We start from the raw sequence: 14,577 nt of genomic DNA, 5'->3' as shown, positions 1-14,577 counted from the left end.
ATTAATCTGTTTGGATGTCTTCCTTCCTGATAAAGTATAGACATGATAAGATACTTGAAAAGATTCTGTTTGATCTAAATCTTTCAAGAAAAAAAAAATAGGAGAAATATCTTAGTATATATATATATATATATATATATATATATATATATATATATATATATGTGTGTGTGTGTGTGTGTGTGTGTGTGTGTGTGTGTGTGTGTGTGTGTGTGTGTGTGTAAAACAGTTCATGGCTCATATTATTAAAATTCCATTATAGAAATGTATATGGCTTAATGTCTTAGTTAGGGTTTTTATTGCTTGAAGAGACATCATGACCATGGCAACTCTTATAAAGGAAAATGTTTAATTGTGGCTGGTTTACAATTTTAGAGGTTTAGTCTATTATCATCATGGTGGGAAACATGGCAGCATGCAGACAAGCATGATTCAGGGGAAGGAGCTGAGAGATCTACATCATGAACTACAGGCATCAAAAGGAGACTTTGTGCCACACTAGACATAGCTTGAACATAGGAGACGCCAAAACCCACTCCCACAGTGACACACTTTCACCAACAATGCCATAGATACTGCAACAAGGCTACAATTTCTAAAAGTACCACTCCTTATCAGGCCATGCCTTTAAACACCAGTCTATGGGGACCACACCCATTCAAACCACCACACATTGCAAGCAACTACTTTGGTATTTGTGATCCATCCACTCAAACATATTTAAAAGTAAATTATGACTCATTGACTAAAAATGATTAATATGTTTTGCATCACAAGATCTACATTACATATTCTCTATATTTTAATAAAAATCAATAAATTGTACAAATCTAGAGTACATTATATTTCTCCTTCAGCTTTTTATACACAGCATTCATCAAAGCAGAAGCTGTAATCTTGCCTTGTCCAAGCTCTATACCTAAGATATTATGGTATGTAAAAATCAGTACATTATATCTCTTCATTCACTTTCAATCACCTAGGGCAGAGGAGCTATTTGAAGTTGCAAAAATCACAATGAAATCTTTCTAAGTCTAGTTCATTAGCATCCTCTGTCAGCACATTGCCATGTTTTGTCCATCTCATTAGCTCTCACGCTATCTATCAAGTGCTGGAGATACCAGTTCAGGGAAAACTTATTTTAACACAATTTCCAAGGGGGAAGAGGTAACACTGACTTGTTTTTCTGTTCACTTCTGTCATGGAAGATTTGAATTATTATGTCCATTAAATGGCATAATTATGCATGTATTTTCTTGAGTAATAGCACGATGGGAGTATTCTAAGCTAATTGTGGAGTAAGCAAATTTTCTTTTCTTTTCAAATAAATGCTACAATCAAGAGCACATAAATTCTTTGGGAATTCTATGTAGATATTTGTTTTGGTCCCCACCAACCCATCCCACATCTAGGAAACACTGTCTGCTAAAAGCAGGACCCATGTCACCATCAAGCTTTCCTTCCAATTGTGAACAAAGACACAGCCCCAAATAATAATGCACAGAGTGTAAAAGAAGAAGAAGAAAAAGAAAAATCAGTAAAAATAATTCTGAAAATCGAAGCTTCCTAGTGCTTCAGTTACACTGACAAATGGGGATTTAGCAAGGGTGATTTGGGGTTGTTTTTTTTTTCTCCCTGCCTTTACAGTTCCATAGTCACAATGGCCCTCTAGTGGGATGCTAAATTAAGAGGCATTTTGTTTGTATTGTTAGCAGCTAGATCGAAACAGTCACACAGAAATGTTTTATTATAGCAAGGAAATAACTCTTTTAATAAGGTTCTTAGGAGACTGAGTTTTAATGACGCTTAACACAATGTTTTAAACCACATGCCACATCTACATGTTATTTCTTGTTAAATGCTGGTTATTAAACAGCAGGCTGGCTCCAGATTGCCTGCAGAGGGTAGTTAGGGTTGGCTGATACATCTCTGACTATTTGAATAGTTGATGGAGTGACAAGTGCTGTTTGCACTTAAAGGATTTTACGTTTTAACATCTGCACAGTGTAACAGTACAAGGTATTACCCTGTGTAGATCAGCACAATATGCTGAAGAGTCTATGCCAATTAAGCACAATTGTAAGTTTCAATTTCTTCTACAGTTCTGTGCCCTCATCCAAACTTAACATGCTTAAGCCGAAATGACTTCCCACACTACTTAACCCTGGGATCTCAGCAGTGAGTTGTTGTTCAAAACTGCAAACCAAAAAGAAAAAGTTAGAGGGACTATGAGCAGAATGTGCCTCCAGTAAAGGCAGGAGCTGTAAATGCCTCCCTGTAATCAGCTCTTCATTTAACCCTGTAAACATGTAGCATCTTTTACTTAAAAGAAACTTGAGAACTATTCATCCCACAACTCTGTTTCAATTTGCTCTATCCTGAAGAAGAACAGATCCTATCTGAGTAAATGAGACTAGGAACAAGAAAGTTCAGGTTTTATACAGAAATTCTCGGCATCTAATGGACTTCCCTCTGTGTCGCCCACTTTCTGTTTCTACCATGTATTTTGGGATCCCATTCAAAATGGTCTCGGTTTAGAATGACCACGTGCTGAAGCATGTAGGCAAGAGGCGTGGGGTTTCTCCACCTAGGAGACACTTTTATTTTGGAAATTCTTCCTAGAACAGGGGAGACAGCTTCATTCTAGAAGTGGGCCATATACATCCTGGGGGCTTTAGTGGAAAGAAAATATGATTCTTCATCCTTCTCTGTACCTCTTGTCACAGCTGTTATAAGACAGCACAGGACAGTAATACATTTCTTTCTTTTTCTTTAATTGAACAAATTTATTTAAAAAAACTATAAATGTACATATTTTAAGCATTTTTGCATAAAAGTATAAAAATACATTTTTGCCAGTACTTGATTTTTTAACAGTTTGATAGTGTGCATTAAAATCTTACTAGTTACAATGAGCATAAAGTACATGTAAAACAAGATGCAACCTGGAAATAGTCAAAGTTTTCTTGGTGTGTAAAGGTTAAACATACTGGATTTTCATTTTCTTTTTTCTTTCTTTCTTTCTTTTTTTTGAACAACTTTATTTTAAAAAACAAAGATAAAAGAACAAATGTTAAGCATTTTTGCATAAATGTATACGAATACATTTTTGTCAGTGCTTGGCTTTATTTTTTTTCCAAAGGTGTGATAGTGTGCATTAAGGTCTTACTAGTTACAATCAGCAAAAAGTACATGTAAAATAGGATGTAACCCAGAATTAGTCAAAGTTTTTTTGGTGTGTAAGGATTGCACATAATTTTTTTTTGAACTTCACACAGTTGGTGAGTTGTTTCTGGGGTGTTCAGAGCTTTCTGGGGTTAGTATCCCATTATCAGTGACTTCATATTATGTCTGTTCTTTTGTGACTGGGTTATCTCACTCAGGATGATATTCTCTAGATACAACAATTTTCTTAAGAATTTGGTTAAGTCATTGTTTCTGATAGCTGAGCAGTATTCCATTGTGTAAATGTTCGACAATGTTTGTATCCGTTCATCTACTGAATGACATCTGGGTTCTTTCCAGCTTCTGGCTATTATAAATAAAGCTGCTATGAACATTGTGATGCATTCATCTTTGATGTATATTAGAGTGTCTCTGGGGTATATGTCCAGAAGTGGAAGGGAGCACAGCCCTGTGATATTTTGTGAGAGGTATACTGGCGCTTTGTTTCATCAGCTTCAGGGTAGAGAGTTTGAAGCACTGCTTTTGAGAAAGATTCAAGTTAAACTTTCAACCAGAATCTTGTTTAAGTAACTCACCTAAATAATGAGATGGAAAGGAAACAACACTTAGTTTGTCTTCTTTTCAGTAAATGTGGATTTTTTTCTCTCTAGCCACATGCATGTGAATTTCAGAAAGGAAATAACATAGATATGGAAGCAATAGGGTTGAGTTACAAAGGAGTCTGACAAGTGTTACCACAGAAGCTGGGAGCAGCTGCAGACTGGTGTCAAATGCTGACATTGTTCTACACAAGCAGGTTAAGGGAAACATTCATGCCAAAATATTAATATGTGTATTGAGCATAGTAAACACTCAGAGCCATGGTAGCTTCCTTATGGGTATCAAAGAACATAATTAGAAAAATAACAGAGCCAAAGAAAAATGTACCTGGCTCAAAAATATGACCATAATGAGTAAATACAAAATACTGTACCTCAAATCATTGTATGAGCCTGACTCACGATCAGTTCAAAGCAAAGAAAATTCAGCACTTGCACATTAGCGCATATCACTTCACCAAGGCAAAAAGTCTAATGGGCTTACTGAATAAGACAATGACTTCTGAGGCTGTACCATTTCCTGCACCCAAAGCAGTATGCAGTCGAAGTTCTTTGGTAGATAATCAAGTCTGGTTTTCCCCGTTTCCTACATCTGCAATCAATATAACCAGAGATATCCTTAATTTATGTAGGATTCCATGTTGAAATGCACTCAAACATTTAAAGTATATGAAGTCAAAGCACTGGCCAGCAGACATACAAATTTCAACTCAAACTTTAAACCCCAAACTTTAACTTATGTCTAAAGCTGCCCCAATGGGCAACAGTCTGAACTAAAATACTCTGATGAATATGTGTCACTACTGGAAATGTCAAAAAGTCCCTCCACTTAGGAAGTCAAATAGATTCATTACTGAAAGAATAGTGGCTATCCTGTATTCATAGTAGAACTTTTCAAAGCAGAAAAAATGAATAATCTGCAATGTTAGTAAAATTGATTCGTTAAAGTAAAAATTGTAACTGCTGAAATAATCAGTCGAGAGAAGTATGTTAGATATAGCTCACATAAGATTACAAAGATGGCTGGTTAACGTCAAAGTATTTTGTGAACCAGTTGGCGAACAGATCAAGTTGTATAAACTTACAGTTGAGTTATATTAAAAAATAGATAACAAGTATTGAAATGCTATTTTATGAAATGTCAGAAATATAACTATTTATGAACCCAAGACTTGTGAATTTTGATGTACTATTATTTATTTCACTTAAAGAAATTCATCTTTATTGCACATGTATGGTTGAAGTGCTAATGTATGGCTCAATGTACATTTTCTAATTACAACAAATTGATATCTTCACTTTGACCACTTTAGAACCAGAAATGGAAAGAAAATCATACAGAGAAATTATGTTGTGTGTGTGTGTGTGTGTGTGTGTGTGTGTGTGTGTGTGCATGGATATGTGTGCATGCATACACATACATGTGCCTGCACATGAAACCACACTCACTTGTGCATACGCGAGCACACACACCCACACAAACTGCAGATTACTTAAAATTAAAAAAAGAGAAATAAAGCAAAGTCTAGGAACAGATTAAGCTTAAATTTTTCTTTGTCCCTAGCTGTTGCATTGTAATTAAACTTAAAGGGATGTGTGTTCCTTTTGCAATCCCTTTCAAATAACATAAAAAATAGGACTAGATTTCAAAGCCTCTTATCTAATTCAAGAGAGTAATTACTCTTGTCGCTGACAAATGAATACCATTCCCACCTAGGTCTTTACTATTTCTCTTTCATCTTATTCATTAAAGTAAACTAACATGTCAACCATCATTCAGATTGCTTCAGCCTTCAGAGATCCAGTTGTAAAATATTTAGTAGCAGGCCCCTGAATATTCAACTGTATGGCTCACAATTCTACATTTTACATACAGTCAAGATATTATATGTTCAAAAAGCAACACATAAAATAATAAAGTGTGGTCACCGTGAACATGGCTCAACATGCTTCTGACGTCACTGTAAATGTTATAATGCTTTCCAAATGATATTTTATGTTATGAGCAGCTATGGTAACAAGATGTGGTTTCATTGATACATATACACTTAAATACCAACTGTATTGCACTTAAACTGAGTAAAAAATGTTCTAGAAACCAAAACTACTCCATGAAACAGGCACTTACACTGCAAGTTTAGTTTGGGGCTAAAATTTGCCATCATCAAAATATTTGACCATGAATCTAGGAAGCAATGGACCTAAACACAAAACGCTATAGTATTTTGATTATTTTTGCTGGGTTGACAACAAAAGTAAATATTTGTGAGTCTGAGAATTAAGGTATTCCTAAATAAAGTACTCCCATTTTTCTGCCTCACTACTTTTACCTATTTTGTAAAATATAAAATTTTAAGTAAGTATCCATTTGTTTTACACCTTAGTGTTTAAATGCTATTCTAAAAACAGGTAAATGAGTGGATATATTTGCTTCCTATCCTAGTGAAGCTAGAGAAAATATGTTTATATCATAGCATTCAGATATGAAAATATTTATAATTTCATAATTCTAAAATATTTAAATTAATTTTAAATAGTCTAAAGCACTACACAGCTTTTATAAATGTATACATTGTTATAATGGAAATGAGAAAAGATGCTTTGATTAAACCTGTAGGAAATGACCTCTTTGCACCATCGCTGTGAATGTATTTCAGTAAAGAACTGAATGAAAGGCATGAACTTTTATCAAGATCTAAGACAGGCACATCGTGCAGACTGAGGATCATGATTGCTGAAGAGCTGAAAAAGAAATGAACTTTGGGTGTTTTAACTAAGACCACTGCAGCATCAGAGAGACTGGAATGTGGCCACATGGGTTAGAGCCTGACTTAGAAACAGCTGCTGCATGATCGTGTAGGCTGAATTAAGACACATGATTCATTTTTATTGGATATTCTCTGTATTTGCATTTGAAATGTTATCTCCTCTCTCCCCCTTTCTCATTTTTCCTCCCCCTCCCCTTGCTTCCATGATGATGATGTTTATCCAAGCTTCAATGTAAAATCCTAAAAGTTACAAAATAAGAGTTTGATACAACTTAAGTTAAAATTTTAAAAGTAAATTCTGCATTCTAAAACAAATCACAAATACACTTTGAAGGCTAGGTGCATTGGCTCACACCTATATACCTAGAATTCTGGAGGATTGCCACAAGTCTCAGACCAAACTTGGCTACATGGGGAGTTCCACTTAATCATAGTTAAATAGCAAAACTTTGTCTCAGCAAAAATCAAATCCAAGAGACAAGTATAGGTGAAACTTTCAACTGGTGCTTGCTTGTAAAAAAATGAATGTTTTATTTAAAGCTGAATTAGTAAGCTTCTTACTTTCTTTTAACTTGTAAAAACCTGAAGCAGAAATGACTAGAGAATTTACCAAGTTCAGATTATTGAAATAGAAATGATTAAAAGAATACTATGTGAGTTTCCTCATGGTGTGATAAAATACCTGAGACTGCCTAATATGTAAATAATAGGGGTTTGTGTTCTGAAATACAAGATCAAGAGACAGTGTATCGTGTTCCATGAAGGTTTCCACTGCAACAGTCAGGTGCTTCTCACAACATCTTCCAGTTGGATATGCTGTCTTTTCTTGGTGGAAAGAAAGAAGCAGCTAGAGGTGCTGAATGCTTTGTGAAGCTTCTTTCAAGAAAGTCTTCATTCTGTACCTGACAAAGAAGCCCCGAGGACTAGAGTACTGCCGTGCATCCTACTTGTGACTGAAAATCATGACTCTGTGTGCTACATGTGAAACACTTTTGCATAGAAGCCTAGCAGGATTCATAATCACACCCTTTCTGCCAAAACCTCACATGCTGAACATGCATACTGTGGTACCATGTCTAGTTCCTCATGAGTATCATGGGAGCACACACATTCAAATTACAGCAAACATTTAATCTTTTGTAGTAGGAAATTAAAGGATGAAATATTTCCTATCTAATAATGATCAATAAACGTTGACCACTAGTATACTTGCTAAACTACACAACTTTCCCACTGAATCACATAGAGTTTGTATTTCCACAATTGTTTTATTCATTTTATAATGCTTGAGTTAGAGACCGATACTGAGTATTTCATAAAGAAAAATATTATGTCCCTGAAAAGTTAAAATGTCAAAAAAAGAAAAAAAAGAAAAAAATCAGAGATCTAGAACAAGCAAGTTAAAAGCTGTTTCATAACCAACAAAATACTTCAGCAAGTAAAAATAGATCCTTCAAACCCTGAATACCAGATTTTGATTCACAGGACCTCATTATTAAAGGAAAGAACTGACTCCAACAAGTTACACTCTGGATACACAAAAAATAAATAAATAAATAAATAAACTGAAAATAGATAGATAGATACAAAAATACATAGATGATAGATAGATAGATGATAGATAGATAAATAGATAAATAGATAGATTGATAATTAGATTCACTGATTATTCTCAGAATTAGCTCACTATACATTATCGGTGTTGGGAATGGTTCTGATGCTCTGATCAGGCATGACTACTAAAGGTCCTGTTTTCCTATTGATTTTTGATTGATCTACTGTCAGGAACCTGTTGTAGATGCCTCCTCAGAAGCTGTTCCAGAGCTATAGTTATACAGAGGATGATGCTTCTAGCTAACCATAGATGGAACGCAAAGACCCCAATGAAGGAGCTACAGAAAGGACTGATGGAGTTGAAAGGGTCTGCAGCCCCATGGGAAGAAGAAAATGATCAACTAACCAAACCCACCACAGCTCCCAGAGACTAAAACACCAAACAATGAGTACACATGAAGACATGGCCCCAGGTGCCTATGCAGCAGAAGATAGCATTTTCTGGCATCAATTTGAGGAGAGGCCTTTGGTCCAGAGAAGTCTCATTTTCCCAATGTAGGGGAATGCCAATGTACTGAAGTTGCAGAGGATGGTTGAGAGAGGGAGCACCTTCATGGAGGTAATGGGAGGAGGATGGGGGATGTGATTGGGGTAGTGGAGAACATCTGAAATGTAAATGCAGAGAATATCCAATAAAAAAAAGAAAACATAAAGATGCTAGTGGCCAATGACTGGGCAGAAGAGGTGAGACTTCCAGTTTCCCACTGGCAGGCTAACAGAAAAGGCTCATCCATAGAGGAATTGATCACCATGCTTTGGAGAGGCAGAGAGCCATCAGCAATATGAGATCCCGTGTAGAGTGGCCATTGGCTGCTTTCCTGACTGGCTCTGGGGTACCAAGCAGGAGGTTACAAAAGCAACCGAGTTGAGATCAGATTTGGGATATTGAGTTGGGAGTAAAAGTAAGTGAACCACTAATCTGGGGGCAGAATTAGAGATGTTGAGCAGCAAGTAAAGAGAAGGGCATGTTAGCTGTTCGGGGCATAGACATTTCTGACCATTGAACTAAAAAATCATTTAAAAATAAGGTAATGTGTGAGTGTGTCTTTCATCCATACATATGAGTGAACCTATGCAGGGGTTAGTAGCTTGGTCAGCCAGAAGCTTAAAGAGGGGTATTAGAAACTGCAAGCAACATACTGATACAAGTTCGACAGGGCATATCCAAAGAGAGTGCTGCAATATACAGTTTCTCCTATCTCTGTGTGAAAGAGAATTACATAGATATAAATGAGAATTTTATGTTTTCCTCTATTAGCCAAAACATATTTTGCATATTTAATGTTGCATTATCTGCTACTTAAGATTGTTTATATAAACAAAACATATATAGATACACATATATGTCCTTTTTTTCTCACAAAGATGAAAACATTGTATTTGATATTCTCTATATAAAAACTCTTTGCTAACATATAATTATATATCATTATTTTTAGGTCAGTTAATTAACAAAATTATTGTCTATAAGACACTGCTTTTTAATAACTATATACATGATTAAGTAAGTTAAAGGACTTTCTAGAAGTTAATTGGAAATATTTTAATAGAGGGGGTAAGGCTTATTGTCTACTATAAATAGAAATTTCAAGAGACAGTATCTGGACTGTCATGCATATATGCATATATTAGTAGTTTTCATTGATGTAGAATGAGATAAATTAATTAACAATATTAATGTCATTCTAAATAAAACATTACTACCATGAACACCTTATCATTTCCCACACAAATTAGCATTATGTCCATTGATAAACGGAGACCCAAAATAAGCTTAATTGTTGACTAATTGAGTGTTTTGAAGTCTTTCTTTCATTGACTTACACATCTTTATCAAAGTTAATTCTGATGTGAAAGATGACTAGTTCAGGCACTGGTAAATTCTTTCCTATAAAAAGTAGTTAGAACCCTGTTTGACCATTAGCATAGTGTGTCTCAAACTAGATCTTACCATATCATTACACTTCATTCTAATAGTTATAAGACTTTTGTTGACTTCAATGAAAAAGTCTGAATGGTGCAAGAGTTGCATAGATTTCTAAGGTCATAGAGTCAAATGCACAGTTTAAAATAGGATGGACACAGCACCTGTCTCTTGTTCTAGATAAGAGACAATATTGTTATTTTACAGCATTCCTCTGGAGCATCTTTTCACATTCTCTGAACATCAACCATCTTCTAAACTTTGCTTCAAAATATGATACAACATGTTTAGTAACACTCAGATTTGACAGTGCCTTATTTTACCCCAAACTTCGTTCTATATTAGATATATTCAAATCCTGTCTGATATTTCTATATTATTTTTTCTTGATCAAGTATTTTTACTCCTTCTAACCAGGTGAAGTTTATTTTGAATGCAAGAAAGATCTTGTGAGAATATCTTCTGAAAGACCCACATCATTATGCCTTCTTACTTACTCTGAGATACTCTCCATAGGCACATTTTATCTGTTGGCCTACATTGAAAAGAGGCCATAGCTGGTTGGGCCACTGTGGCTGAAGCAGAATGGAAGAAAAACCAATTAACAAACAGGAATACTAAAGAAGTAAGAGAAAATGTATAAATAAATGATCAGAGCAAACTATGCTAGACCCAGAAGAAAATATAAAGTCTGACATCAGTTACATATTCTTATAAACATGAATCAAAGCAGATAAGAAAAGGAAATTGTGTTAATAACAGATATCATTCTGATAACTCTTAGTACACTTAATCATTATTAATTTTTTCTTTTGTTCAATTTGTATTTTCATCAGCATGGCAAAACACATGGAATATACAATTTTACTTTTTAATGTTTGAGATTATCTTATATACATAGAATGTTTTGATCATCCAATTTCTTCTTGTCAGAGTCCTTTCTAGTCCCCTCATAATGTTACCCTTCTACTCTCACATAATCCTTCTGTGTAAATCAATCAAGTCCACTCTTAGAAGAACAATAATCTCTCCCCCAACAGCCATCAATTGCCAATAACTCCTCAGATGTGAAACTTTGTGAATCTTTCTAAAGTAGGAAAAATTAATTTGGCTCAGAGATTCAAAAGACATGATATATCCTGGCTATCTCTGTTGATTATATGCAATAATGGGAAGAGCAAACTAGTAGGGATAGTTTAACTGAGTGGAAATATTAACACAGAGAAGACAGTCAGAGAGAAAGTAGAGTACCAATTTTGTGATAGCTCTCCTTTTTCCTCTATTTTGTTATGAATGGGCGCCAGTCTGTGTGATGTTGTCAGTCAGATTCATTGTGGGTTGTCCCTTCAATTAACTGGGAAACATCCCTACAACATAATTAGATCTCATCAGTTTCCTATGAGACTTTTAAATTTAGTCATATGGTCAGTTCAAAATCACCCATGAAAATTAGTATCATGTAAAATGAGGACAAGATAGTTGGTGTTGAATAAATGAGTCCTTTAAAAAAATAGATAGTAAGTTACTCTTCATCTGACCTCCTCAGACTTTAGTCATAAAATGTACTCACTGATTTTTCTCACCCCCTTTCAATAATGGAAATGTCCTATTGATCTGGCATCATCCCAAAATTGTATTTCTCTCCTCTTCAAACACTTCTTGTCCCACCTCAATCAACTGCAATGGCTTCCATTCAAGATATTGCATGATTACTTTGTCCTTTCTTGGTACTTCCTTTGACCTACTACACACACACACACACACACACACACACACACACACACACACACACACACCTCTTCCTTTTAGCTACAAGGTTATTAATAACAGAATCACATATACAACAGGAAGCTAGAAGCCATTATAATTTCTCTGTATTTTCATTATCATTTAAAAACTTCAGAGATATCAGTATATTATTTCCACAAAAATACCAATGATTGTCTTATAGCAAAAGTATATTTTACTTCTATGTTTTGTTTATTTTCTAATATTTTTGAAACATTAATCAAAAAGAAAATTTGTAATGACTTATATCTGTGGCATATAGCTTTGTTTATAATGGTTTTTCCTTGTTTTCTAATGCATCAACAATTTTCCACTTTTCATAATTCAGTCAAATTTTACCATTTTGTAATATCTGATGCCCTATAAACTTTAATTTGTTTTTTTTATTTCAATATCTACATCATGTTTCAATTTAAAGAACTTATACTGCATTATAGTTTTAAATAGTTTAAGGGAGATTCACCTATATATAGCTAATTAATGGGGAACTGGAAGTTTCACTCTAAAACACTTCAGATGATAGCCTGAAATATTTTAATTAGTTCCATAAAATGCCATTATCAGCCACTATTGTTCCTCTTATCTGGCCTAGTTTATCTTTAGATATTTGTCCATCATCTTGACTGGATGACCCACATTTGCTTGTCTTCTGAATGAACCCAGCTAACTTTAAGAAGGAAAGAAACAATGCCACTTCTCTTCATATCTAAAAACAAAATTCCACAATTCCACATTTTGATGGGTTCTTATTGTCTATGAGGTGTCTATATATTGCAAAAAGAAATTTTCTTAGTGAGGGGCAGATACTACACTTATCTGTAGGGTAAAGTCAATTACTCATAAATAGTTGTTAGCAATTCTGCTAAAGCAGTGATTTTAGATTCTTTTCCAACTATCATGATTTCACAAGCACAAAGTAGTTAGCTGGGTTTTCAGTACCAGGCATAATATATCTTTTGGAGCAGTCCAAATAGAGTGCTGTTAGTGTCTGCTAAGATATTTGTGCCACTACTGCACCCTTAGCCTTATTGTGTCATGCTGGTTGTTGATGTGGTTCACAACTGTCATAGCTGAGTAACACTGTTGGTTGGCTCTCTCCATGGCATGGAGCCTTCTTATGAAAAGATAGTCCTCATGTCCTTAGGAGTAGGTTCTCAGGTCAGTTCTAAATCAGGTCTCTGGACCCAGTTTCTTAAGTGCATAATGTCTTCAATGGGTAACATCTGTAAATGATTCCTGCAACTATGGCTCTTGGAATAATGTAAAAAAGCACAAAAGAGGGGGACAGAAAAAAACTAGAGATCCAGAGGATCAGAGACTCTACTAGGAATTTCTGTCTTCTAGTAATGTCAGAGTTTACACTCATAAACTTTTTCCAGCATTATTACCCTGTGGTGAGCTGAACAAAGAAGGCACCAAGAATGTAGAAGAGCCAAAGAGGCTACAATTTTCTGCAAAGAATGATAGTTAACTTAGTAAAGATGGGAGCAGCAGCAGAAGAAGGCATCCCCAAGGAAGAGCTCACCAATTGTCCATTTCCAAACACTCAGTCCTACGAATATGCATACAAATAAAATTGACTCAACTGATACTATTTGGAAATACATATGTAGATAAAAGTAATACATGCATGGAATAACAACTGATGAAGAAAAGAGACCATGAATTAAAAAGAGAGAGGGAGGAAAGGGTACATAGGAGGTTTGGGAGGTAGGAAATGAAAGAGGGAAATTTAATTACATTATAATCTCAAAAACAAAATCTCACCCCATGTTAGAAATACGTAACAACCACTCTGTCAATTAAAATTTGCACACAAATTAAAGTCTTTGAAAGAATATAGACATACATCTTCTAAACAAAATTAAAGTGCAGTAATGAATATTTCAAAGTGCTGTGTTACAATAGAAACTTTTGAATGATTCTAATGGCTTCTATCAATTTTTTCTGAGTTTACAAAATTCTGAATAGCAGGCTTTTTAACAGTCATGATATAATTTGACATAGAAAATAATAATATTTTCTCTTCATTTAATTGATATATGTTACAGCTTTAAATTTTCTTACGTTTATATTTACATAGAATTCCAAAGCATCCTTTTTAGATAAACAATAGGATTTTATTAAGACTTGCAGAGCACTTGTATTTAGTACATACTTTTTTGAAGATATTTCTAAGTATAGTTATAATGTTGCAATATAGTAGATTCCTAATCACAGTGTCGTATGAAAGCAGCCATTTGCTTCTCTCTCTCCGGGTGCGATAATTGTGGCTGATCTAGGGTGAATTGCTATAGGAACCTCTGGTCAGGATTCATGTTAGCATGAATCCAAGTTCAGTTCAGATTTGTTACATATGTTCAGCCTAAGTTTAAACTACCATTTATGTAGGAAATCTCATTGTAGTGACAAAACACAAAAATAACAAAAACTTTTGGTGCTTTTCAATACTTCTGTTGATACTTCATCTTCCCCCTTTTAATTCACTGTTGCCAAACTTCACATTAATGACAGAGAAATACATGCTTCAGACACTCTGCTGGAAGCTACTAAAATCACATATCAAAAAAACAGGGTAGTTCTGTAGTAATAAAAAATGGAGATTTGAAAATAATGCAGCATAGGTCCCCAGTCAAAGTTTACAATACTTTTACTGCTGTACAAGTTTGGAAGATAAAGTATTTCTGGAAAACGAGTG

The sequence above is a fragment of the Micromys minutus genome, assembly GCF_963924665.1.
Source record: "Micromys minutus genome assembly, chromosome: 15".
NCBI classification, from domain to species: Eukaryota; Metazoa; Chordata; class Mammalia; order Rodentia; family Muridae; genus Micromys; species Micromys minutus.
Note: the sequence above shows the minus strand (reverse complement) of the source record.